The following is a 27,081-nucleotide window of genomic DNA, read 5'->3' as shown; positions in this document are numbered from 1 at the left end:
TCTTCTCCCTCCTTCCGCTCCTCATTGGGACCTTGGGAGCTTAGTCCAGTGCTCCAGTGTGGGTCTCTGTCTCTATCTCCATCCATCACCAGATGAAGTTTCTATGGTGATATGCAAGATATTCATCAGTATTGCTATAGGATAGGGTCATTTCAGGTTCCCTATCCTCAGCTGCCCAAGGAACTAAGTGGGGACATCGCCTTGGGCTCCTGGGAAACACCAATGATAGCCTTTGCTGAAGAGGCTGTGGAGGAAGGGGTACACTCATCCATTGCTGGTGGGAATGCAATCTTTGCAGCCACTTTGGAAATCAGTGTTTCTCTTTCTCAGGAATTTCGAGATCAACTTACCCCTGGACCCAGCAATACTACTCTTGGGAATATACCCAAGAGATGCCCTATCATATGACAAAAGCATTTGTTCAACTATGTTCATAGCAGTATTATTTGTAATAGCCAGAACCTGGAAACAACCTAGATGTCCTTCACTGGAAGAATGGATGAAGAAAGTGTGGAATATATACACATTAGAGTACTACTCAGCGGTACAAAACAATGACTTCTCCAATTTTGCATGCAAATAGATGGAATAGAAAACACTATCCTGAGTGAGGTAAACCAGACCCAAAAAGATGAATATGGGATGTACTCACTCATAATTGGTTTCTAGCCATAAATAAGGGTCACAGAGTCTACAATTGGTGAACCTAAAGAAGCTAAATAAGAAGGTGAACACAAGGAGAAACATATAGTTATCCTGTTGGCTTTGGGAAGTAGACAAAATTGCCGGGGAGAAAAGTGGGATCTTGGGGGTGGGGTGGGATGGGGGTAAGGGGAGATGGGGAGAGAAAAGTGAGAAGAGGAGGATGGGGGGAACTTGGGGAAACAGGATGATTGGGATAAAGGAAGGCTGGATAGGGGAGCTCGTAAGCACAATTCTTAGTTAAGGGAGCCACCTTAGGGTTGGAAAAGTTCTTATTGTAGAAAATGTATAGCATATTGAATAAAATGGAACAATTAGCAGCTGTGCTCTCATCAGCAGATTAGAATGGTACCCAGGGGTGCCTAGATCCTGGCATACTGCCTGCATCACCTTTCTTTATAATATATTTGGGTACTATACTGACTAGGTTCATGTGTCAACTTGACACAAGCCAGAGTTATCAGAAGAATCATCCCCAGTTGAGTAAATGTCTCCATGAGCTCCAGCTGTAAGACATTTTTCTCAATTAGTGGTCAATGTAGCAGGGCCCAGTCCATTATGGGTGATGCCATCTGCGAGCCGGTTTTCCTGAGTTCTATAAGAAATCAGGTTGAGCAAGCCAGGGGAAGTAATCCAGTAGCAGTAGCTCCCCCCGCCATGGCCTTTGCATCAGCTCCTGACTCCAGGGTCCTGCCTTGTTTGTGTATCTGTCCTGCCTTTCTTCAGTGATGAACAACAATGCTGAAATGTAAGTCAAAAAAAGCCCTTCCTCCCTAACTTGTTTTTTGGTAACAGTGTTTCGTCACAGAAATAAAGTCTCTAACTTAGGCAGGTACCAAAGCATAAATATTGTTTATCTGATAGCAGACTATTATATAGCTAGTATCCAAAAAAATTTTCTAAAAGAATCAATTAATTGATGAATGAATCATTCTCCATTAATCCAATTCATCCAACTTCCCAGAAACTGTGTCTTTCTTTGAGAAAAGATGATTATTAGATATGGAAAATGTGATACTAAGAAACTATTCAGAGAATGCTATCCCATGGAAACGCGTACAAGAGTCAGCACTTCAAAGAAAAATCAGGTTATTTCTCTAAAATCTTGTTAAGCGAGACAAGAAGCATGTTATTGGAAGCTTCTAAAGGGAGCAAGGAACAAGGAGCTCTACTAGGTGCTCACTATTGGTGAAACTAATACAAATTCCCTGTGATATTTTGCTGCTGGACATCAGACTGCACCTGAAGACATGGTCCATGTGTGAAATGAAAGTATTGAAAGTATGTTTTTTTTTTTTTTGAAGAAAGGTGGGCTCTGAATCAAGGTAATTTAATCTCTTTTGCTAGTGGATTTCATGTCTCAAAAATCTCTAGCAGTGTTTGCTTCTGCAGTACATACACTAAAACTGGAACCAAGAAGATTAGCATGGAACCTATAGAAGGATGCTATGCCAGTTTATGAAGTACTCCAGTTACATAATTTTGGCTAACGGAAGTCTAGCCTCCAACTCAGGTGGAGAACCCCTGCTCCACTGCAAGCCACACTGGCCAGAAGGCCAGAGAGCAAACAGAAAACAAGTAACAAAATATCCCTCCAATAAAAACAACTCCAGAAATTGGCACCAAGACTTATAATCACTCCACACCCAGAAGCATAGACATTAGTAGAAGAACACAATCAGCACAAGAACCCAGCCAACAAGAACATATTATACACAGGAAAAATATTGAGTGCTTCAAGTATCATATTATTGTAGTTAGAATCATACCTGACTTCTCAACGTAGACTATAAAAAGTCTTGGACAAATGTGCAGATTCTAGGAGACCACAAAGGCCAGCCAAGACTACTATACCCAGTAAAGCTTTCAGTCAACACGGAGAAAACCAGATATTCCATGATAAAGTCAAATTTAAACAATATCTATCCATAAAGCCAACCCTTTGGAAGGTAATAGAAGAAAAACTCCAACCCAGGGAAGTTAATTACACCGACATAAACACAAGCAATAGATAATCCCATGCCAATGAAACCAAAAGAAGGGATGAGGACACACACACATAATACCATCACCAACTACAACAATATGACAGAAGTTAACAATCATTGGTCATTGATATCTGTCAGTATCAGAGGACTAAATTTCTTAATAAAATAACAGAACAGAACAGATGCAAAATCAGGAGCTATCCTTCGGTTTGCATGTAAGATTCACACCTAAATAGCAAGGATAAGTTTTACTGCCAAGTAAAGGGTTGAAAAAGGATTTTTTAAAGCAAATAGTCCCAAGAAGAAACCTGGTATAGCCTTCTATTATCTGAGGGTCCATATTAAAGGGTGTCAACAAAATAGACTTTGAACCAAAATTAATCAAAAGAGAAGAAAGACATTTCAAAAGAAGGACATTTCATACTCTTCAAAGGAAAAATTCAGCAAGATGGCATTTCAATTCAAAACATCTACGCCCCAAATGCAAGGAAACCCACATTTGTGAAGAACCATTATTGAAGCTTACATCACATGTTGACCCTCACACATTGATAATGGGAGACTGAATACCCTACTCTCACCAACGGATAGGTCATTCAGATCAAAACTAAACAGAGAAATACTGGCACTTAATGATGTTGTAAGCCAAAAAAATCTAGCAGATATTTACAGAATATTTATCCCAAACACAAAAGAATATACCTTTTTTGGGTAAACTCAAGGAACTTTCTTTAAAATGGACTACATACTTATCACAAAACAAATCTCAACAGATATAAGAAAATTGACATGACATCCTTCATCCTATCAGACTACCATGGATCAAAGTTAATTTCAAGAGCAGAAACAACAGAAAGACTGCGAATCATGGAACTGAAAAACTCTCTACTGAATGAAAACTGAGGCAAGACTCCCTTGAATAAAATAAAAATGGATACCCAAATTTACGGGACACAATGAAACGGTGCTAAGAAGGAAGTTCATATCACTAAGTGTCTGCATAAAGAATTGGAGAGATCTCACACTACCAACATAAAAACACACTTCGAAACTATAGAACAAAAAGAAGCAATCTCTCCCAAGAGGCGTAGACAACAGGAAATAATCATGTTGAGGGCTGAAATCAATAAAAATATTTTTAAAAAATCAATAAAATTGAAACAAATAGAATACAAAGTATCAAGGAAACATAGAGACGGTTCTTTCAACAAGGTAGACAAATCCTTATCCAAACTAAACAAAATGACAAAGAGAACATTCAAATTAACAAAATTGGAAACAAAAAGTGGAACACAACAAGAGATAGCAAACAATCATTAGGTTATCATTTAAAAACCTGCAACAATGATAGCTTTTGCTGGAGAGGTTGTGGAGAAGGGGGTACACTCATCCATTGCTGGTGGGAATGCAAACTTGTGCAACCACTTTGGAAAGCAGTGTGGCAGTTTCTCAGGAAATTCGGGATCAACCTACCCCTGGACCCAGCAATACCACTCTTGGGAACATACCCAAGAGAGGCCTTATCATACAACAAAAGTATATGCTCTACTATGTTCATAGCAGCATTGTTTGTAATAGCCAGAACCTGGAAACAACCTAGATGTCCTTCAATGGAAGAATGGATGAAGAAAGTATGGAATGTATACATATTAGAGTATTACTCAGCAGTAAAAAACAAGGAGTTCTTGAATTTTGCATACAAATGGATAGAAATAGAAAACACTATCCTGAGTGAGGTAAGCCAGACCCATAAAGAGGAACATGGGATGTACTCACTCATATTTGATTTCTAGCCATAAACAAAGGACATTGAGCCTATAATTAGTGATCCTAGAGAAGCTAAATAAGGAGCTAAATAAGGCATCCTCCTGAATATTAACCTTCATCAGGCGATGAAAGGAGACAGAGATAGAGACCCACTTTGGAGCAGCGGTCAGAAATCTCAAGGTCCAAATCAGGAACAGAAGGAGAGAGAGCACGAGCAAGGAACTCAGGACCGTGAGGGGTGTACCCACACACTGAGACAATGGGCATGTTCTATCGGGAACTCACCAAGGCCAGCTGGCCTGGGTCTGTAAAAACCTGGGATAAAACTGGACTCACTGAACATAGCGGACAATGAGGACTACTGAGAACTCAAGAACAATGGCAATGGGTTTTTGATCCTACTGCACGTACTGGCTTTGTGGGAACCTAGGCAGTTTGGATGGTCACCTTACTAGACCTGGATGGAGGTGGGTGGTCCTTGGCATTCCCACAGGGCAGAGAACCCTGATAGCTCTATGGGCTGACAAGGGAGGGGAACATGATTGGGGGAGGGGGTCGGAAATGGGAGGTGGTGGCGGGGAAGAGACAGAAATCTTTAGTAAATAAATAAACGGGAAAAAAAAAGAAACACACCTCAACCTCAAAAAAAAAAAATAAATAAAAACCTGCACTCTACACAACTGGAAAATCTAAAAGAAATGGATAATTTTCTCAATTGATACCCTTTACCAAAGTTAATTCAAGATCAAATTAACAACTTAAATAGATCTATAATTGATAAGGAAATAGAAGCATTCATTTCAAGTCTCCCAATCAAAAAAAAAAAAACAAAACAAAACAAAAAACTCAGGCCCAGATGGTTTTAGAATTCTACAAAAATTTCAAATAAGAGTTGCTAATACTCCTCAAATAATTCTATAAAATAGAAACACAAGAAACATTGCCAAATTTATTTTATGAGGCCACCACCACCCTGCTATCCAAACAACACATATATTCACCAAAGAAAGAGAATTACAGACGAATTCCCCTCATAAACATAGATGCAATACTACTCAACAAAATTTTTTCAAACCGAGTCCAAGAACATATCAAAATGATTATCCACCATGACAAAAATAGGCTTCAAGCCAGAGAAGAAGAGATGGGTTCAACATATGAACATCTGTCAATGTAATTCACTATATAAACAAACTAAAGAAAAAAATGACATAGGATTACAGGATTGTTGTAAGAAGGCCGCTTGTTTGTTTCCTGGCTGCCCGACAGCACAGACTTGAAATAACCACACAGAAACTATATTATTTAAATCACTGCATGGCCCATCATCTCTAGCTTCTTATTGGATAACTCTTATGTCTTAATTTAATCCATCTCCATTAATCTGTGCATCACCACACAGTCATGACCTTCCAGTTTCAGCATGTCTGTCTCCAGCGGTAGCTCCATGGCTTCTCTCTGACTCTGGCCTTCTTTTTCCCAACATTCAGTTTAGTTTTCTCTGCCTAGCTCTGTTCTACCCTATCAGGCCAAGCCAGTTTTCTTTATCCATTAAGGGTACTCACAACGTACAGAGAGGAATCCCACATCACATGATCATTTCATTACAAGCTCCAAAAGTCTTTGACAATATCTGACATCTCTTCATGATAAAATTATCAGAGATATTATGGTTACAAGGGCAAAACTAAACATAATAAAGGCAGTTTATAGCAAGTCCATAGCCAGCATCAAATTAAATGGAAAGTAACTCTAAGCAATTCTACTAAAACCGGAAACAACAGAAGGCTGCTCATTCTCTCCATACATATTCAATACAATAGTTCCAGCTAGAGAAATCAGACAATTAAGAAAAAAAGGGGGATACAAATTGGAAAAGAAAAGGTCAAAATATCATTATTTGCAGATGATATCACAGTATAAATAGACTATCTCAAAAATTCTACTAGGGAATCCCGATAGCTGATAAACAACTACAAGGAAGTGGTTGGATACAAGATTAACTCAAAAACAGAAAACAAACAAACAAAAAAACCCAAACCAGTAGTTCCCCTATATACAAATGAAAGTGGCATGAGAAGGAAACTGGGAAAACCTACCTTTCACAATAGCCACCAACAATATAAAACATCTTGTGATACTTTCAATCAGAGAAACGAAAGGCTTGTATAAAAAAATTCAGTCTTTGAAGAAAGAAATTGAACAATATGTAAGAAGATGGAATGATCTCCCATGCTCTTGGATTGGATAGGGAAACCTACCTTTCACAATAGCCACCAACAATATAAAACGTCTTGTGATACTTTCAATCAAAGAAGCTAAAGGCTTGTATAAAAAAATTCAGTCTTTGAAGAAAGAAATCGTACAATATGTAAGACGATGCAATGATCTCCGATGCTCTTGGATTGGTGGGATAAACATATTAAAAATGGCTATCCTATCAAAAGCATTCTACATATTCAATGCAATCTTCATAACAATTCCAACACAATTATTTGCAGACCTTAAAAGGACCATTGATGTGGGATTCCCTGCTGTATGCTGTAAATATGTCTTATTACCATTGGTTAATATAGAAACTTCTTTGGGCCTATGGGAGTGCAGAATTGGGCAAGGTGGGAGAAAAGAAGGGAGAGTCAAGAGATGCCATGTATCTGACAAAGGAGACAGATGCACAAAATACTTGCCTGTAAATCATGAACCTTGTGGTAAAATACAAAATAATAAGAATGGGTTAATTTAATATGTAAGAGTTAATAAGAAGCCTGAGTTAATAGACCAAGCAGTGTTTTAATTAATATAGTTTTCATGTGATTATTTTGAGTCTGGGAAGCTGGTAAACGAAAGAGCAGTGTCTGCCTACAGACCATACTCAATTTCATGTGAAAAAGCAAAACCCCAGGATAGCTTAAACAATCCTAAATAATACAAGAACTTCTGAAGTTGTCACCAACCCTGATTTCAAGCTGTGCTACGGGGCAGCAGTAATAAAACCACATGGCATTGGCATAATTAATACAGGTTGACCAATGAAATGATTAGAAAACAGACACAAAATCCACACACTTATAAACACCTGGGTTTTTTTATATAAAGAAGCATAAATACACACTGGGAAAAAAAAAGATCGTCAACAAACAGTGTTGATCTAACTGGATGTCTGCATGTAGAAGGATGCAAATAAACCTATGTGTTTATATATATATATACATATATATATACACACACATATATATATATGTATATATATATGTCAAATCTATATGACTCTATGACTGACTGGAAAGGCATACTTAAGGATGCCTCCAAGATTTTCTGGTACTACAATATATCCTGACAGAGAAACGTGGGAAGAAAAAAGATCTTAAACATTAAACCACCCTTGCATATATACACGTATCTATCTATAATGTATGTATGTATGTATCTATAGATTGGCCATTACATTTAATATGCCCTTTGCTTGACACATTTGTGTTATTAATTAAAAGCTTGACATCTGTCATGTCTACCTGCCTGTCACCCATGGCAGCTGAACTGTAGTATGGTCTGCTGGAGAGCCACTTATTGATGAACCTTAGTGATACAAAGCAGAGACAGGAGCTCGAGTGTGCTTTGAGGTGTCATGGTTCCAGGATGTCAGACTATGTTGCTAAGGAAACCGGCTCCCTGGTCCACTTCTACTCACGACTCAGCTGAAGAATGCAGATGGTTGTCATTGTTTCAGAAATGCTTTGCAGCTGACTTTTAAAAATCCATCTTGAACACTGGTTGACTTCAGTAAAATCCAAGATGGTTAAAATAATTTGTTTCTAAAAGGTCTTCATTCCGTTTGAAATGCAGCTAAAGCTTACCCTTCTGTTATTACCCTTGTAGCAGGGTTTCAATTTAGCCTTTCTCGGCTTGGGCTTCTCCACCTCTAACCCTTGATACTTCAGGGAGAACATTTAATTGGTATTACTGACACCACCTGAAAGCTTATGAAAGCAGTCAGATTTCCGGCCCCATTCTACGTCTGCTAAATCAGGAATCTCCATTTTATACAAGAGCTCCATGAGATGATATGCATATTACCATGAGAAGTAAGAGTCTTGATGACAGTTCAAATGATATCTCCTTACCATTCATCTACCTGACAACTGTATCCGGTACTAAGTATCTGTACATTTATACCATTGTGAACTGTATTTTATATTATATTTTAATTGGATATGTATTATGTAAGAGATTATTGATTTTAAAAGTATTTTAACTTTCTGAGTTCATTGATTTCACAGAATTTATTTGAATACAACTATTTTTCCTGAAAAATAATATAATTTATACACAAAGAAATTATTCAGTCTTCTCTTCTATATTGGTTGCTGTAGGCATGCATGTGTGCTGACTCTACTGTCCCCCTTTGGGATAGTTATTACAGCAGACTTCTTAAGTCTAACTAGATATTTAGATGATCTTGAAGGAATGATTTTTTGTCTGAACTTTGAATGTTCACAACAAAGATAAACTCAGCAAACATCAATTGATTAATTGAATTCTCTCTGTTGGTGCGGATATTCATTTACACTGCGTGAAAGTGTGTCACTGTGAAAAATGGTCAATAGCTAGTCAGGAAGAGTTTTGGCAGGACTTCGAGAAACAGAAAAATCTTGGAAAAGAAGAAAGGCAGACTCTCCAACCTGATGCAGAGGAAGCAGGACATGCAGGAGGAGAGGTGAAAGCCACAAGTCATGTGGAAACACGCAGATTAATAGAAATGGTGAAGTTATAAGAGCTAGGGGGTAATAAGCCTAAGCTATAGCACAGCTCTCCTAATTAGTACCAAGTCTCTGTATCATTATTTGGGAGCTGGTGCTACAGAGAAGCCTATTCTCTCTCTCTCTTTCTCTCTCTCTCTCTCTGAGAGATGACAGAGATGATAGGGATAGTGAGAGATCCATCATTGCAGAATTTCCAATCCTTATTGAAGCAATCACTGTATCATCTGAGTTAATACCAGTGCATGTGATAATAAATGATTCTGTCCTGAATTTCATAAGAGGTATGTCTAAAACTTCCCTGAATTCCTTGAGCCAAAACTTTCCTTGTATTGGCAAATACATTTTTGCTATGGAACAGAAAACAGTAAGTCTGACCAGTGTTTGAAGGAAGACAACACAGTGTAACACAGTCAAACCTTTAGGCAATCCTGAAGAGCCAGTCATTTGTGGTATTAATTACAGTAGCTGTGTGGCTGTATCCCTTGCTGCCAAGGCCACCCTTGGCATCCCTGTTCCTCAGATCCATCAGCAGAAGCTGCTATATCGACTCACCATTATTGTGTTCCAGCCACAACCACTGTTGCTACAGTGTCCCATCTAATCTTCATCCCAGTCTGCCAATTAGTCTTATTATCTATTCAGTGAGAAATTAAATAAATTTGCTGTGCATTCCCTGCCCAGAAAGTGTGGGATAATATGTACCAGTTTTCCCAAACCTATGCCATTCATTGCATTACCAAAGTCTATCAATGTATGGCCTCCATAAATCTCATTTATTTTAAAGTTGGACAAAGAGATACATTCGTAGTTCCTCAGCTGTTGTGTCCTGTCCTGTCTTTCTTTTAGAAGGTTATAAAAATGTGTTACACTTGGTCTCCTGCTGCTGATAGTATCTCCATCTGCTCAGCAATAAATCAGGTGTGTAGTGTTCCCTGCTTATGGTCAAACATGCCGCCAGATTCCATAATATGTACCGGAGCAGAATGAAACAAATATTGAACAACATAGCAACACTGTCTCATATTTTATTAAGGCTCACAATTCAAAGTCTCCAGGCCATAAACAAGTCTCAGCAGGGACAGCATCAATGACGCACAGATAAGACATCTCTAAGGCCTGGTACTAAAGTACCCACAGAGCACTGGTGCTTTCTGTGAACACTGAGGCTCAGCCTTTCCTACCCAGTGGCTTGAATTAACAACAACAGTCAGAAATGGCCTGGAACCACAAATTGTAACTTTTTATTAAAGCTCCACCTTATGATATTAATCTTTGGTTAATTGCACTAAAATTTCCATTCATTTATTTTTCCTAAGATTATTATGTCTGTGCAGTTGTCAGATAATTGGAGAATGTTTGCAACACTGAGCTAGGTGTACCTGTCACCATTCTCTTACAGAGTAGGAGGGACAGTAAAACCATCTCTGAGCAGGGGTGTCATTCTAAAACACAACCCGAGAGATCATGACAGGATGAGTGAGGGCTCCTATGAATTTCCAGAGAGACTCAGTCTCAGAAAGGTATTTAAATGTTCTTATAAAATGTCTTGAAATTATTAATATTTTATTTGAATTTGTGGTTTACAATTTTAAATAGATTGGGGCAATGCAACATGGGATAAGATGAGAAGAAAAGTATCACAAGGGTATGTACCGGCCCTCTTGTGCTGACGTATAGTGAATCCTCGTGAGTACAAAATTTGGTGACCCCCAAGATCGTGGTAGTTCAGCGGGATTAAAAGTGTGCATAGGTCACTTGCTATCACTATACCAGAGTGAGGAAGGACGTGCAAGGTCCAGACAGCTCTCACTTTCTATCCGAACCAAGTGTGCTCTAAAAGAAGAAAGAATACAGTGGCATCCAAGGGAAATGGATGGCCAGGGAAACATTCTCATAGGCTTTGTCAGCCAAGCAACCCCCCTTAAGTAACTAGCCAGTCACCGAAGCTGAAAACGACATTGTAAGAAGAAAAGCGTAAATAGAGTCCATAGCTGCTTTTCCTACAAAGTTCTGTCTGCGTCAATAAGGCAGGGGGAGACTGGGAAGATGCGTCAGGAAGATGAAGACCTAAAAGGTGAGCAGCTGAGTTGTGTGCTGCTCTGCTGTTCTGAAGGGATGAGATGCATGTGTGCACACAACCTTTGTAACTTTGGTGATTCTGCACCTGTTAAATCTCTCCGTATGTGCAATTTAAAGTTACAGTGCACAAAATAAAGGTGCGTGATGTGGGATTCCCCTCTGAGTGCTGTGAATACCATTGGTTACTAAAGAAACTGCCTTGGGCCTGCACAGGGGATAGAGACAGGTGGGGAAAACTAAACTGAATGCTGGGAGAAAGAAGGGTGGAGTGAGAGAGAAGCCATGGAGCTGCCAGAGACAGACACCTGAAACTTTTCCAATTAATCCACAGCCTTGTGGCGATACACAGATTAATAGAAATGGGCTAAATTTATATGCAACAATTAGCCAAAAAGAAGCGAGAGATATCAGGCCAAGGAGTGATTTAATTAATATAGTTTGTTTGTGATTATTTTGGTTCTGGGCAGCCAGGACTAACAAGCAGCCTTCCTGTTAGAGATGAGTGGTAAAATTTATATTTAGAATCATTTTTAAATTTCAGCTGGCATTAAATAACATAGGAAGACTGTGCAGAGTCAAGAGGGATGCTAGAAGAACACAGAAGATTGACATTTCTGTCCTTCCAACGGCTCTGCCCACACCCTCCCTGCTTTTTTTTTTTTTTAACAAAGGTACTATTTTTTTTTAACAGAGAAAATTATGCAGTTGGTCTTGGTTACATTGTTATACTAGAGGTTTCACATTGTGGGTAGATTACACTGTTCTCACGTACAAATAATATGGCTATCACCATGTTTTATGGTTTTAATTTCAATAAAGTGTAACTGTGTCCTTATTCCGAGGAGATAGTGAATTTGCTTTTTCCCCCATGTAGGCTGTGCAGAGAGGAATTGGGAAGACAGCTCTGACAAGCCATCAGAAATGAGCTTCACTCCTTAATTGCGCGTGTTAAAGTGTTTTTATTTTTTATTTTCCTTTTAGGAGCAAGTGTTCTTCTTAGCGCACTCATCCTGGTAAAGGTCACTTTTTAAGTGATGTTTAGATGGTGGGAAAGTTGAAATGACCTCCTCCAAATGAGTCATTTCTTCTTTAATTTCTGACAAGGTGGGCCTCAAATGGAGACATCAAACATTCATTACTGAAAAAGAAATGCTTTTCAAAATGTAGCAGAACACTTTTCTGGGGAATTCTCATTTTACTATTTAATTTAGTTATTATAAGAAATAGTATAATGTTACTATATCCCCACATCCTGCTAAAGAACACTGATATAAACTGACCCTGGTTCTCTACTATGAAAGCTTCCCTCCCTGGTACTCCATTCCCTCACCAAGTTGTGGGAAGGAGCCAAGTTGTTAGTGATTATTTTGAAAAGCAATCATAAACATAGCGACTGTTTCAGAATGGCATGATAATGCATTTCAGTGTGCATGCAGGATATTTAAAAGATGAAGAGCTAATTCCCCGGGAATAGACTACTTCCATATGATGCTTAGGTTTGACATAGCTCTTCTGGGATCAGAAATTCTTCTTCTGCTTGAGTAGCTGCATCCATTTTCTACATTCAACTGAGTTCAAAGGTTGTTTGAGATCCATGTATGACTTATCCTCTTAATATTTCACAATAAAGTAAAATCACAGAATTTAAATGAGAAAGCTGGAGCCTGGCCTTTTGGTGTTTCAATGAACTATGCTAGAAAGTAGGAAAGGGATACTTCTCTTACATTTTCAGTTGGAGGAAATAAATATCCCCAAGCTATTGGAGACCATTTACTGTGATGAAGGTTATGAGAATTAATGGAAAGATGCAAATTACTTTAAATGTAGCACTGACGGGAAACGCCATCCTGAAGGACCACTTTGTGTCATCAACCAAAAAAATGTAGGTGCTGCAGTGTTTTAAGCAAGAAAGGTTTTATGCCACAAGTTCATTCAAGAGAACTTTTTGACGTTAAGTAACATTGAATCAAATATTAAAAGGCCATTGAACTTCTGACCAGTTTTAGTCCTTTCAAATTATTTTATGATTCAATTGCTACTTTCCCTGACCAGAAAATGGAAGGATCTCCCTTGCTCCTGGATTGGGAGGATCAACATAGTAAAAATGGCAATTCTACCAAAGGCAATTTATAGATTCAATGAAATCCCCATCAAGGTCCCATCAAAATTCTTCACAGATCTTGAGATGACAATAATCAACTTTATATGGAAAAACAAAAACCCCAGGATAGCCAAAATCAATTTTATACAATAAAGGAACTTCTGGAGGCATTACCATCCCTGACCTCAAACTCTATTACAGAGCTACAGTATTGAAAACAGCTTGGTATTGGCATAAAAACAGAGAAGTCGACCAATGGAATCAAATAGAAGACCCAGATTTTAACCCTCAATCCTATGAACACCTGATTTTCGATAAAGGAGCTAAAAGTTTACAATGGAAGAAAGAAAGCATCTTCAACAAATGGTGCTGACATAACTGGATGTCAACCTGTAGAAAAATGAAAATAGATCCATATCTATCACCATGCACAAAACTCAAGTCCAAATGGATCAAAGACCTCAAAATCAATCTGAACACACTGAATCGGATAGAAGAGAAAGTGGGAAGTACTCTACAACTTATGGGCACAGGAGATCACTTCGTATGTATAACCCCAGCAGCACAGACATTAAGGGCAACATTGAATAAATGGACACTGTCACTAAGACAAAAAGGCAACCCACTAACTGGGAGAAGATCTTCACTAACCCTGCAACAGACAACGGTTTGATCTCCAAAATATATAAAGAACTCAAGAAACTAGACTTTTAAATACTAATTAACCCAATTAAAAAATGGGGCACTGAATTGAACAGAGAATTCTCAACAGAAGAAATTCAAATGGCCAAAAGACACTTAAGGTCCCCGGGCGATGGTGGCACACGCCTTTAATCTCAGCACTGGGGAGGCAGAGGCAGGCGGATCTCTGGGAGTTCGAGACCAGCCTGGTCTACAGAGCTAGTTCCAGGACAGGCTCCAAAGCCACAGCGAAACCCTGTCTCGAAAAATAAAAAAAAAAAAAAAAAAGACACTTAAGGTCATGCTCAACCTCCTTAGTGATCAGGGAAATGCAAATTAAAACAACTTTGAGATACCATCTTACCCCTGATAACATGAAGTTAACATTTGGAAGCCAGATTTACTGTCATTGGCTTGGCCAACAGGAGACTGGTGGCCACCCAGAAATCAAAAACAATGTGGCCAGAGTAAATATGCAATATTTTTCTTTTCTTGCATGGGTTGCTTCAATCAGAATGATGTCAGACGATCAAAACACATTTAATATTATTAACGTAGAATAATTATTTATTTTAAAATACCCAATAATGGTCACAAAATCTCTGCACCTCCTTCCTGCTTGTACATTTATGCAGGTGTCGTTGGCTAGTACAGGGTAATGAAAGCTCCCTCATGAATGGAAACAATACTGTATACAAACCTTGAAATCTGCGACATCGTTTAAACGGTGGGATGTGAATGAGAACTAACTCCTGTGACACACAACACAGGGCTCACTGGTGTCTTTTTCTAATGAACTTTCCTTTGGGCCAAGCTTGCTTCCAGATATTGACTTGGAGACTTATCATGGAAGGCTGGCCTTAGTTTAGGCTGGTTCTTAACTAGCTCTTATTAATCAATTCCTATTGATCTACGCTCTGTCACATACTGCCATCCAGCTCCCCCCACATCTCCTCACATCCCTTGCGTACCTCAGTTCCGCCTCCTCTTTCTCATCTCTGTCCAGAAGTCACGTCAATACCTCGTGCCTATCTATTAGCTGTTCGGCTTTTTCTTGCAACAATCAAAGCAATCTTCATCCACCATGGTGCACAATTATCCCACAGTCATTTGACCACATTCCGAGGAAACTTAACAATGTTAAGTGATGGAAAGATGCAAGATCCTATACAGTACACAAGACTCTCCTGCGAACGTTTTTTAGTAAAAGTAGTCAATTTATATTTTTGTTTGTTATGAAAATTTAAAGTGCATTAATCAGCAACACAAACCCTGGTAAGAACAGCCTACTTCTCTCCTGATCCTTTCTCCCACCGACCCAGGAACAGAGGGTCTGTTTGCGTTTTACTAACAGGAAATGATCACATTCACACCTATGAGACTGGAGCTCTGAATTCCAGGTATTCAGTTCTCTTTTTTTTATCTGGACATTTCTCCCATGTAAACTTTTACTTCAAAAGCCATATTTAATAATATATGTTCCCTCCTTTGTCAATACCAATACACTACCAAGAAGTTATTTTAAGATATAATATTTGTATATAACATTTAAGTGATGAAGCTGAAAAAGTTTTAAATATCTTTTTTCTTTAATAATATTTAACAATATATAAATACACAGAGCTGATGTAGGATGTCCTTCTGTATGTGTGTTGCTTTTATTGGTTGATGAACAAAGCTGTTAGGCTAACAATTTAGCAGAGTAAAGCCAGGTGGGACATCTAAACAGAGAGAGAGAGAGAGAGAGAGAGAGAGAGAGAGAGAGAGAGAGAGAGAGAGGGAAGGTGGAGTCGAGGAGATGCCATGTAGCCGCTGAAGGAGAAAGATGTTAGATCATAATCAGTAAGTTAGCCTTGTAGCTATACATAGATTAATAGAAATGGTTTAATGTAAGAAGGTAAGAGCTAGATATGAATACACCTGAGCCATTGACCAGTGTCGTAATTAACATAGTTTCTATGTTATTATTTGGGTCTGAGTGACTGGGAAACAAAAATACAGTCTCCTCTTACACTGAGTTTTAAAAGAGCCAAAAATGATCAGCGTTTCCAGAGATCTAATTATTTCAAATCATTTTAATTTACAACATTTGCCTTATAGTTATCAATAATATTCTAATTCTTCCACTGGCCATTTTAGCCACTATTTAATGATTTTCTGTTCCACTGTTACTAGCAGTGTCCTTTCTTGCCTCCCTTCTCACATCTTCTTGGCACACTGTATCACTTAAACTGAAGAAAAATATTTAAAATATTGACTCTAATTCAGTATAAAGTTAAGAAACAGTGTCATCATATTTGTCTTCTCATACATCTGCTGCCTATCTTTTTTCATCTGCCGGAAATTTCTATATCCCAAGATTTCTATGTCCCAATCCTTAATTTTTCCTACAATTGAATTATATATTGCATGTTTTTAATTTTACTTCTTTTTTTTTAATACCACAAGTCTTACATCAGACCGACTCATTTCTGCCTTTTGCCAGCAGATTTTGCTTCTTCCAGATCCCTCAGGCCCTCGCCGTTCATAGTGCCAAGCTCTCCCACCACCTCTGGAGACTTTCTTTCCCCGCTTGCCTGGAAAGCGACTTTTGACTGACTCACCAATTAAGAGAGGTTGGTGTTAATGTCAGCTCTGACTAGTCCTGAAATAAGAAATCAGTGCAACGAGACCATAAGGACTGTAAGCTGAAGAAAGTAGGCTAAAGAAATTTTTCAGAATATAAGACAGATGTTTAATCACTCACTTACCAGCAATTGTAGAATTGGACATTCTGCTCAGAAAAAAAAAAAAATCACGTCAGTGATTGCACCAAGCCTACTCTACAGTGTAAATTATTGAATCAATTTAACTACACGGGATACTTGCTAATGGAACTAGCTTCAGACACGGCCTCCTTCGCCTTCTGTGAAGTTGAGCCTACAGCCTAAAGTACAATTTCAGAAGGAGGATAGTCAGGTCCGTACAGGCTGAGAGGCCAGAGTATCTCAGACTAAGTCATTTATACAGGGACTTCACCTCTTGCAGGGCTGAAGGCGGGGAAGCTCACAGTTAAGGGGCCAGCGGCTAGATGTCACTGTCTTACCACGCCTGCCCCAGGAATGAAGAACTAGAGGGATACACTTGTTCCTTTGGGGTCCTTTATAAGGGCCCTCTTCCCACTCGGAGATTTATATTACTTAGACATTATATTGCTGAGACAAACGCTGACAGAAGCTTCTTAAGTGGAGAAATGCTTACTTTGACTCATGGTTTTGGCGCGTCATGGTGAGGACAATGTGGCCCAGTACAGAAACTGACCCTAGGGGCTAAAAAGCAAGAGACAAGCAATGCTGATTTCAATTCAGTCAGCTTCCTCCTTCCCTTTGGGTCTTATCAGGGCCTCTTCCTGCAGGATTAGACCATGGATATTCAGGAGAGCTCTTCCCACCATGGTTAATCTCTGAAATCATTCTCTTAGGTACAGCCATGGGTGCTTTTTACTCTGGTCAAGTTGGTCATCAGGAATAATCAATTCAAGAACTCTACCTTCAATTTACAATCGCATGACAGTATTGTTCCACCGAGGAGGAAGATCTGACATCAATTTTGGAGGCATACAAACATTCAAACCATTACCAGTGTAAAGATCATGAATGACATGGTGGCATGACTCTGTCTGAACTTGCACAAATGTCTCTCTCCTGTCCTTTTTGGTGATCTGTCTACTGCATGTGGTGCACACAACAGGGAGTGCTGGCGAAGGATGAACTTTCCAATAATCATATTCGTTCCATCAGATGGCTCGTTTGCTGTCTTTCACAGCAGTATGAAGGGACACCTAAGTCTTCGTGATGCCACCAATGGAATGACATAGAGATGCAGATTAAAACCTTTTAATGACATTTGTTGTTTTCTTACTGTCTCATGACTATTTCGTCTCACATGAAGAAGAACACATAACATACTAAGTTTTCAGGAACTACTGGGACATAGTAAGGATCTGAAAGGTAACTAACTGGTGAGCCTATTACCTCTACAGTTCAGTCTCTTAAAATTTCAAATTAGTTATCCAGAAAATATAACACTAAGAATAAAATTTAATATTAGTTAATAAATTATCAAACCTAATGAAATCTTTCATTTCAAGTGTAGCAGATAGTAGGGGCTAGATGTTTTGTCAATTCCTAAAAAAATCTAAGAATGGGTAATGATCTAGGAGCAGGAATAATATTAAGATAGCAGCTGCACTTGGTCTGGGGCAGGGAATTTTGAATTTTGAAAAATGTCTGACCATATACGTCCTGCTAAGATTTTTTAAAAAGCTCAGTTTTTTTCACATATATGACTTTTATTATTTCTCTATCTTGATTTTTTTATTGAGAAAAGGAAAAAGAAAAAAAGTTTCCCCTTCCTCCCAGCCTTCCATTTCCCTGCCCCTCCTTCCACCCTTCTCCCCCTCCCCCCACTACTCTCCCCCTCCCTCTCTAGTCCAAAGAGCAGTCAGGGTTCCCTGCCCTGTGGAAAGTCCAAGGTCCTCCCCCCTCCATCCTGGTCTAGGAAGGTGAACATCCAAACTGGCTAGGCTCCCACAAAGCCAGAACATGAAGTAGGATCAAAACCCAGTGCCATTATCCTTGGCTTCTCATCAGCCCTCATTGTTCGCCATGTTCAGAGAGTCCGGTTTTATCCCATGCTTTTTCAGTCACAGTCCAGCTGGCCTTGGTTAGCTCCCAATAGATCAGCCCCACTGTCTCAGTGGGTGGGAAGTAGACAAAATTGCCGGGGAGAAAAGTGGGATCTTGGGGGTGGGATGGGTTGGGGGTAAGGGGAGATGGGGAGAGAAAAGTGAGAAGGGGAGGATGGGGGGAACTTGGGGAAACAGGATGATTGGGATAAAGGAAGGCTGGATAGGGGAGCACGGAAGCACAATTCTTAGTTAAGGGAGCCACCTTAGGGTTGGTAAGAGACTTGAACCTAAAGTGGCTCCTAGGAGCCCAAGGCGATGTCCCCAGTTAGTTCCTTGGGCAGCCGAGGATAGGGAACCGGAAATGACCCTATCCTATAGCAATACTGACGAATATCTTGCATATCACCATAGAACCTTCATCTGGTGAGGGATGGAGATAGAGACAGAGACCCACACTGGAGCACTGGACTGAGCTCCCAAGGTCCCAATGAGGAGCGGAAGGAGGGAGAAGATGAGCAAGGAAGTCAGTACCAAAAAGCTTAGTTTTTAATGGATGCAAATACTTTCTAAGCATCATTATTTTTACAATGGCTTTGTAAGCCTTTCTCTTTAGCAGCTCCAGTTTATAGTGAAGTCACACATGCAGACAGAAAATACACTTTTTCTTAGTCACATGGCTGATACACATACGACCTGAGATTCAAATCTATAGACTGGTCCATGCTTATGACGCCTACACAAAAGGCCCCATTCCCGCTGTTCAATGAATTATATAAAATAAAATATTTAAAAGGGAATTTTACATGTAAAATACGTGTATGTAGGACAAAGGTATAGTATAATACGGCTTAGAGGGTGAAATATCCACAAACATCCGTGTCCAGGAAGCTTTTGAAAAGGATTTGCGCAAATAAATAAACAGCCAGGCAGAAGCAGATATATTTGGAGCTGTAACGACAGAAGGATGAGGAAGCTGGGAAACACACTCCAAGATTCTGGACCTATTCCCAGATATGCTGGGAGACAGGAAGTCTCTTTTTCCAGGGTGTGTGGGTCGTTCTCAGGAAGCTTCACAGCTGGGTAACCCAGTTTTCTACAAAATGGAACTAAAACACAACTGATTCTGAGATCCCAGAATCATGACATGACGTTTTTAATCCACTCCAGAGAGCAGAAACCCCGGTCTGTGGTTTCAAGCTGCAAGGTTGCTAAGCACACTCCAGTGATGCCCTGGAGCAGTGGGCACAAGCTTGGTCCTGAGTCAGATGACTGGGTTCTAGTTTGGGCTTCTCACCAAGTTATCAATGCCTAAACTTTTATACTGAATGACTTTCATTGTCAAATTCATTTGTAAAATCTTTGTTGGGGAGATTTTTTTTTTTTTTTACCACATGCCATGTTTCGAAATCTTGGATCAAGGCAAATTTTCTTGTTTAATTTTGTTGCTTCCCAGCTATTCCGAAAACTTCCCTACCTATTGATGCATCAGATTGTATAATTGGTTTTGTTATTTATTTTATTATTTACATTAGGCTGAAGATAGATGACACCTAGATGCAGTAACCTCGGGTGTTAAAAAGCCAAGTGGTCAAGTATGTAAGACTAAGATTTAAGCTCGGAGTTCATTTTCCACCCCTAGGACAGTCCCTTCTGCAGCTCGTGACTCTTACCTTTCCTGATAGTGTATAAAGTTTTCACCCTTCGTGTCAGTAGTAGGAAACATAGTTGATCTATGAGTAGTGTAATCTTTGAGGCCACCAGTGCTGCCACTGGCCTAAGTTGAATTCACCTTCTTTGTTACAGTTCTTCAACTGCTACAAGGGCACTTGTGAAAGGGAGACTCGAAAGTTCTCAACAGTCAGAACAAAGCGCCCTCGGAGATTATGTATCCTGAGCAAGAGCTGGTTCGTCTCAGGGGGAGTGGAGGAAGGAACATGAAACAGATCATGTAGGTGCTTGCACAATGTGCATGTGTTTGTGTACATGTGTTTGTGTGCATGTGTTTGTGTGCATGTGTGTGTGCATGTGTGTGTGCATGTGTGTGCATGTGTGTGCGCATGTGTGTGCATGTGTGTGTGCATGTGTGTGTGCATGTGTGTGTGCATGTGTTTATGTGCATGTGTTTGTGTGCATGTGTGTGTGCATGTGTGTGTGCATGTGTTTGTGTGCATGTGTTTGTGTGCATGTGTGTGTGCATGTGTGTGCATGTGTGTGCGCATGTGTGTGTACATGTGTGTGTGCATGTGTTTGTGTGCATGTGTGTGTGCATGTGTGTGCGCATGTGTGTGTGCATGTGTGTGTGCATGTGTTTGTGTGCATGTGTGTGCATGTGTTTGTGTGCATGTGTGTGTGCATGTGTGTGTACATGTGTTTGTGTGCATATGTGTGTACATGTGTGCAACAACAACTAAATAAAAAGAGGCCGTGACTTTGACAGAAAACAAGATGGGGTCTGAGGGAGGGAAGGATAGAGGGAAATTACGTAGTAATTTAAATAATAAAAAATATTATTAAAAATAGAATCCAAAGACACTGGACTTGAAAACCTGGAATGAGAAGACTTGAGATCAATCTTCTGTATTTTATAACATTATCTGTGATAGTGGATTATATAACCTCACCAGGACGTTGATACTCATTCTTATTTGTTATTGGAAATATTATTATATTATTTAGTAAGAGGCAAACAACTATGGTTTGAAATGCAATTGTTTGTATGGCTGAACTTAGGATCAATTTTATAATACAGCATTAAAGAAGCACAGTGTACTATGTCCTATTTCATACAATACTTAATGCTAATAAAATACTCATAGGCAATACACAAATGAGCAAGAAAACTTGCAAGATTCTACAAATATTGATTGGAAAGGTGTAGAATGTTGAAACCATTATTTTATACTACAAAACTGGGATCATGTATGAGAAAAGTTTTTGTTACCCTCTTCCCACTTTTAACAGTCTTGCAAGGAACATTTTCTGTACCTATCTTATTGCGTCATTCTGGGTCAACTTTTCAGAATGAATGTACCGACCATAGCCACTGGATATTTCCATTGTCAACACTCCCCTGCACTACAGACCTAGAAACCTAACAACCAACCTTACATCTTCACTTGACTTTCTAATAGACACTTAAAACTTTCCATTTCTGTAACAGAAATCTTGATTTTCTGATACAATCCTGGATGCCCAATATTTGCCTAGCATCTTTTTATCTTAATACATCGAAGAGAAAATGTTCAGAACCCTGGAGGGGACCCTAATTAACACGTTTCTTCTCCACAGGTGGTAATCATCAAAAATCTCTTTCTCTCATCCATGATCAAGTCTACGTTATCATCTTTTCTCTTGGGCGATGGCTATTAATCACTAATTGCTGCTTTGCTTTTCTGTTTATATGTCTTAAATAATCATTCATATCAGAAACTTAGTGGTATATCATACCCTCCCGTAGCATGAGATTGAATCTAGAGATAAAGCCCATTTCCTTTCCATAAAGCACAATTCATCTGGCCCTGTGTATCCTTTGGCAAAACATTTTTGCATCTTCCTTCATCTATTGTTCAAAATGCCAACAAATTATTCAGTTTTGCGATAACTCATTGTCACTCCTTTCCCAGTGCATGGCATGATGGCTTTAACACCCATTGCACAATGACAGCTATTGTCGAAAAACTGGATAACATGTTTTGTAATGTAGTTATTCAATTTCCTTGCTTCTTTCTATACAAAGGGAAGAAAACATAAGCAAAGAACTAATCAAAATGCATTTAAAATATTTAAATTGTCATTAATGTAAAAAACACCAGGGTATAAAATATCTCAGAAATTTATAATTAGTGTCATGCTTGTGCATGTATGTTATATGTACAGGTGTATAGCTGGTGTATGTGAACACATCTGTATAGACATATATATGCACATGTAAACATGTGTTTGTCAACCAGAGATCAAACTCAGCTGTCTTCCTTCGTCTTCATTTTATTTGTTGAGACAGAGTCTCACCGAACCTATTTAGTGAGGCTGGATGGTAAGCAAAATTGAAGGACCCATCTTTTCTGTCTCTTCGATTTTGAGATTATAGAGGAGTACCACTGTGCCCAGGGTCTCACCGGTGTGCTGGGATTCCATTCTCAAATTTCATAATTGCATGTCAAGCTCTTGATTAAATGAGCTGCCTCCCAGTCTCTTACAGCCAGTATTTTAAATTAACGTTCATAATATGCTAAATCCCATGAATTCTTCCAGATAAAAGTGCGTGAGTACAACATTTTTGACATGTAATATTAATTATTAACTAAAGAAAGTTGATAATATTTGTGCAAGCATAATGAAATAATAAAACTAGTAACATGTGAACTTACTTGGGATCCACTGAAAGCTCTAACATGTCCTATACATCCTGAATTATGGCCTTGTTCTTTTTCCTCCCAGAATAACCAACCCAGGAAACAAGCTTCTAGAGTTTTCTTGCCCTCTGTTCTTTGTTCCCCATTTTCTCAAATACTCTAGCCCAGGACTCCCTCCACTGCATTATGGTAAATACAACTCAATGTAAATCATATTTATAAGTATAATATATACACTTTGTACATATCAGTATATTGAGTTTTACTGTACAAGAGTGGTTTTATTTATGTTTTTTTCTTTAAAGGAGCATCCCATTCCTGATGTCGTGGACTTTATGAGGGCCCCCTCACCAGTGCCTGAATATGCTCAGGTTAGCCCTGTCTGATTTTACATATTAGATGAGCAGACAAGTGACATTTTTATTTGCTTGAACTTGGATGTACAAATCAAAGCACTGTAAGTCAATCTGTTATAAGCCAGGAGCCCCAATTTTAGGCATACAGCTACTGTTGTGGAAAAATGATTGGTAGATGCTTCTAGGTTAAGGCATAGAAAATTAATCATAGCTCAAATGTTCATCTAGGTGCTAGTAACACAATATTTTATTTCATCAACTTTTCCAGCTGCTGGTGGGACTCAGGGCCTTGTATACGCCAGGCAAGTTTTCAACTGTGGAACACCATCTCTGATCAAAATAGTAACTGAATTTATTGGGATTATATCTCATGGGTGAGCACATAGTTCTGCAGTTCTGCATGTAAATGCCCCAGATCTAGAAGAGGCCATTACACTTCACCTGATCTCAGGCAGCATTCTATTGCAAGCTCCTCCATATCCTGCTGTATTCTACCGCTTCGTATTGGTTTTATGTTTTGAGATATACTTCTTGTTTTTAATAAATTAGGTTGCAAATAGTATTAAGTATTCTTTTCCTTTTATATTGAAATAATAAATGTATCAGTTTCCTTCAACAGGTCCCATGTAATAGGTAGCCACCATTTTTTCAACGCTTTACATGCTTTTTTTTAAAAAAAATTTCACTGTTTAAATGCATATGTGTGAATAGGTATGACCTGGTTTTAATTAGAAGTCATTTACTATCTCCATAAATAGCTAGGAAAGTGCCTGCTAGAACAGAACCAAGAAGACAAACCAACAACTTATGGAAAAGAAACAGGAGTTTCACTTCTGTATAATGTAAGAGCGTATTTGCTAACTTACTTCTAGTGTTAAGTCAATGGGGAAGAGCAGGGTAGAAAAAAAGACATTGGTGTGGTAGGGAAGTCTCGCTGTCATTCATCCATCATCTATCATCTATCTATCTATCTATCTATCTATCTATCTATAATCTATCTATCTATCTATCTATCTATCTATCATCTCATATCTTTTCTTTATTTATATATTATTTATGTTTCTTTAAGGCTTACAAACGTTTAAGCCATTTCTATTTTTTTAACTCACATAAAATACTGTATTTTATGCAATATTTTTATAGTCAGAATGTTTGCTTTGTAATTGAATAGATTGTGATGGATTTTGAAAACTGACAGATTTTATGTGAGTGTTCATAGGATATTAGTGGAAGTATTATTCACTTTTAGTAATAAAAGTGATCTGTGTTGGAGGCAATAAATATAATTTTTAGAGCAAACTATTTCTGATCTGGCTATTGGTCTCTTGGTTGTGTTTTGTGTGTGCTTAGAACAAATATAGTATGATATATACTGAAAATTCCAGGGAGCAAACATTCACAGAATGCCAAGCAAAGGTCACTTCTTACTTATATTTTAAACTTTATTTTTTCCAATATAAATTACATCTATCTATTTAAAATATTCTGGTAAATAATTTATCTTAATTTATTTACCTCCCGTGAAAGCATTTCTCCTGTTTTGACAAGGACTATTAGAAAAATTAAAAGAATGAGAAAAGTCATATATTGTTCAAAAATGACAAAAAAGTGTGGGTTTAAACGGAATTTTACAAGGACATCAGATTTTGTATGCAAATTTCCCAATTAAAGTTCAATCTCTTAAGATCCAAATGCAGTGTAAATGCTTTGTGAAGAAATTTAATACACTTTAAACACATTCTCTGGGAAGATAACCATAAAATATGTGGTGGTAATAAGTTAGTTCAAACTCCATTTTACTGTTCTTTCAAAAAAAATTTTCTGGTTTGATACTTTCTTGCTTTATTATGTGACACAAATGAATCAGTAGATGAGCAGTTTCATCTCCATGTGAAATGGTTCAACTTGATTGACTTAGTACCTAAGCCTGGGATGTGTATTCATTTTCGTCTCTCTCTCTCTCTCTCTCTCTCTCTCTCTCTCTCTTTCTCTCTCTCTCTCTGTGTGTGTGTGTTTTTTGTTTCCCTACTTCTCCCTCACCCCTTTCCTCTCCAAGAGTATGCTCTTTCTTGCAGTATAATAGAGAGAGAGAGAGAGAGAGACTGAATGTTTAATGTAGTGATAAGAGCGGCGGGGCTGCATCCCTAGCACCCCGGCCACCTGCTAGCTTATGCCCGAAATAACAACATACAAACTGTATTCATTTAAACACGGCTTGGCCCTTTTCTATCTAGCCTCTTCTAGGCTAATTCTCACATATTAATTTAGCCCATTTCTAATCATCTGTGTTGCACCCCAAGGTGCGCTTACCGGGAAGATTCTAGCCTACGTCCATCCTGGGTCGGAGCTGAATTGCATCTGTCTGAGAGAGCGGAGCATGGCGTCTCTGTCTGAGGCATTTTATCTCACTTCCTCTTCCTCCCAGCATTCTGTTCTGTTTACTCCACCCACCTATGTTCTAACCTATGAGGGCCAGCCAAGCAGTTTCTTTATTTTTTTTTTTTAACCAATGACTTTCCTCCATCAGTTTAGCTCTGCGAAGCCTATCTAAAACACCTGATTGATCTAAAAAAGAACTTAAAATGGCCAAAAGCAAGGCAGGAGAAAGAATAGATATGTCTGGCAGGCAGAGAGAATAAGTAAGAGGAGAATTCTTTGGAGAGAGAATCTAGGAGTATGAGAAGGAGGAGGAATCTAGGGGCCCAGCCACCTGTCTACACAGCAAACCATGGAGTAAAAAGTAAAGAACGGTATATAAGAGAAAGATAAAAGCCAAGAGGTAAAAGGTGGATGGGATAATTTAAGTTAAGAAAAGCTGGCTAGAAATAAGCCCAGCTAAGACTTGGCATTCGTCAGAATGAATACGTCTTGATGTGTAACTCTTTGGGAGGTGGTTCCGGGCCTCCCAAAGAGTAAAGAACAAGAGCAAAGGTCCAAAAGAGTATCAACCTAAAGCAAAAGCAGTCAACTACAATATGGAGCTCAGGGCTCTGACTTAGTCATTGAGTTTCAGATCCACGGAAAAAAAACGAAAATCAAAACTGCTTTAATTCCAAACAAAATGAATCCTGGTAAAAATATAAAGATCAAAAGTTCTCATATTAATTTTTAACCTGTGAGTTGAACTGTAGTTATAAAAACGTAACCATATCCCAATGGAGACGAAATCGGAATCTACAAGGTATTTTAAGTTCTACCTCCTATTAAGTGATAAAACAGGGTTTTGTATATTTATTTTTTTTTTAGTATTTTTTTCGTTTATAGTCATTCAAGTGCGCTTATGAAACTGCCTTTTGAGCCGCACTGAGAAGGCAGTGGCTGCCATTTTTATTTTCCCAAAGGGGGAACCGAGACACCCAGAGGGTGAGAACTCTGGAATGCAGGTCAGTCAACTGGTTCTGGCCCTGAGTTCTGAGTCTTCACGATTGTATTGCACATGGAGTGGCTTAGATTGACGAGACTCGGGCTCCTTCAAACTCATTAGAGTCCCTTGAGGAAAGTGCCGTCTCTGGACCCGGTTTCCTCCCTAAGACGGGATCTAAAAATGTTTTATCTCATGGGACAAAATAAGAATTAATGTCATTCTTTTCATGTAAAGCAGTTACTTGGGTTAGTGTTTGGTTCAC

General features: G+C 38.7%; 1 protein-coding gene and 1 non-coding gene across 5 annotated transcripts in view; one reads left to right on the top strand and one right to left on the bottom strand.

The window, feature by feature from the left end:
* Positions 1 to 27,081, bottom strand: part of LOC121434623 (membrane-associated guanylate kinase, WW and PDZ domain-containing protein 2) — a 1,272,606-nt gene that overhangs the window by 998,504 nt on the left and 247,021 nt on the right. The window lies entirely within an intron of this gene.
* On the top strand, positions 2,079 to 2,180 carry LOC121434819. The gene has a single exon (XR_005972514.1). It is a non-coding gene; the product is annotated as a U6 spliceosomal RNA (small nuclear RNA).

This window comes from Microtus oregoni, unplaced genomic scaffold (genome assembly GCF_018167655.1).
Source record: "Microtus oregoni isolate MIOR12 unplaced genomic scaffold, Mior012 000044F_ref0000062, whole genome shotgun sequence".
In the NCBI taxonomy this organism is placed as follows: domain Eukaryota; kingdom Metazoa; phylum Chordata; class Mammalia; order Rodentia; family Cricetidae; genus Microtus; species Microtus oregoni.
The sequence above is the reverse complement of the archived record's forward strand: the minus strand, read 5'-3'. Positions and strand labels throughout refer to the sequence as shown.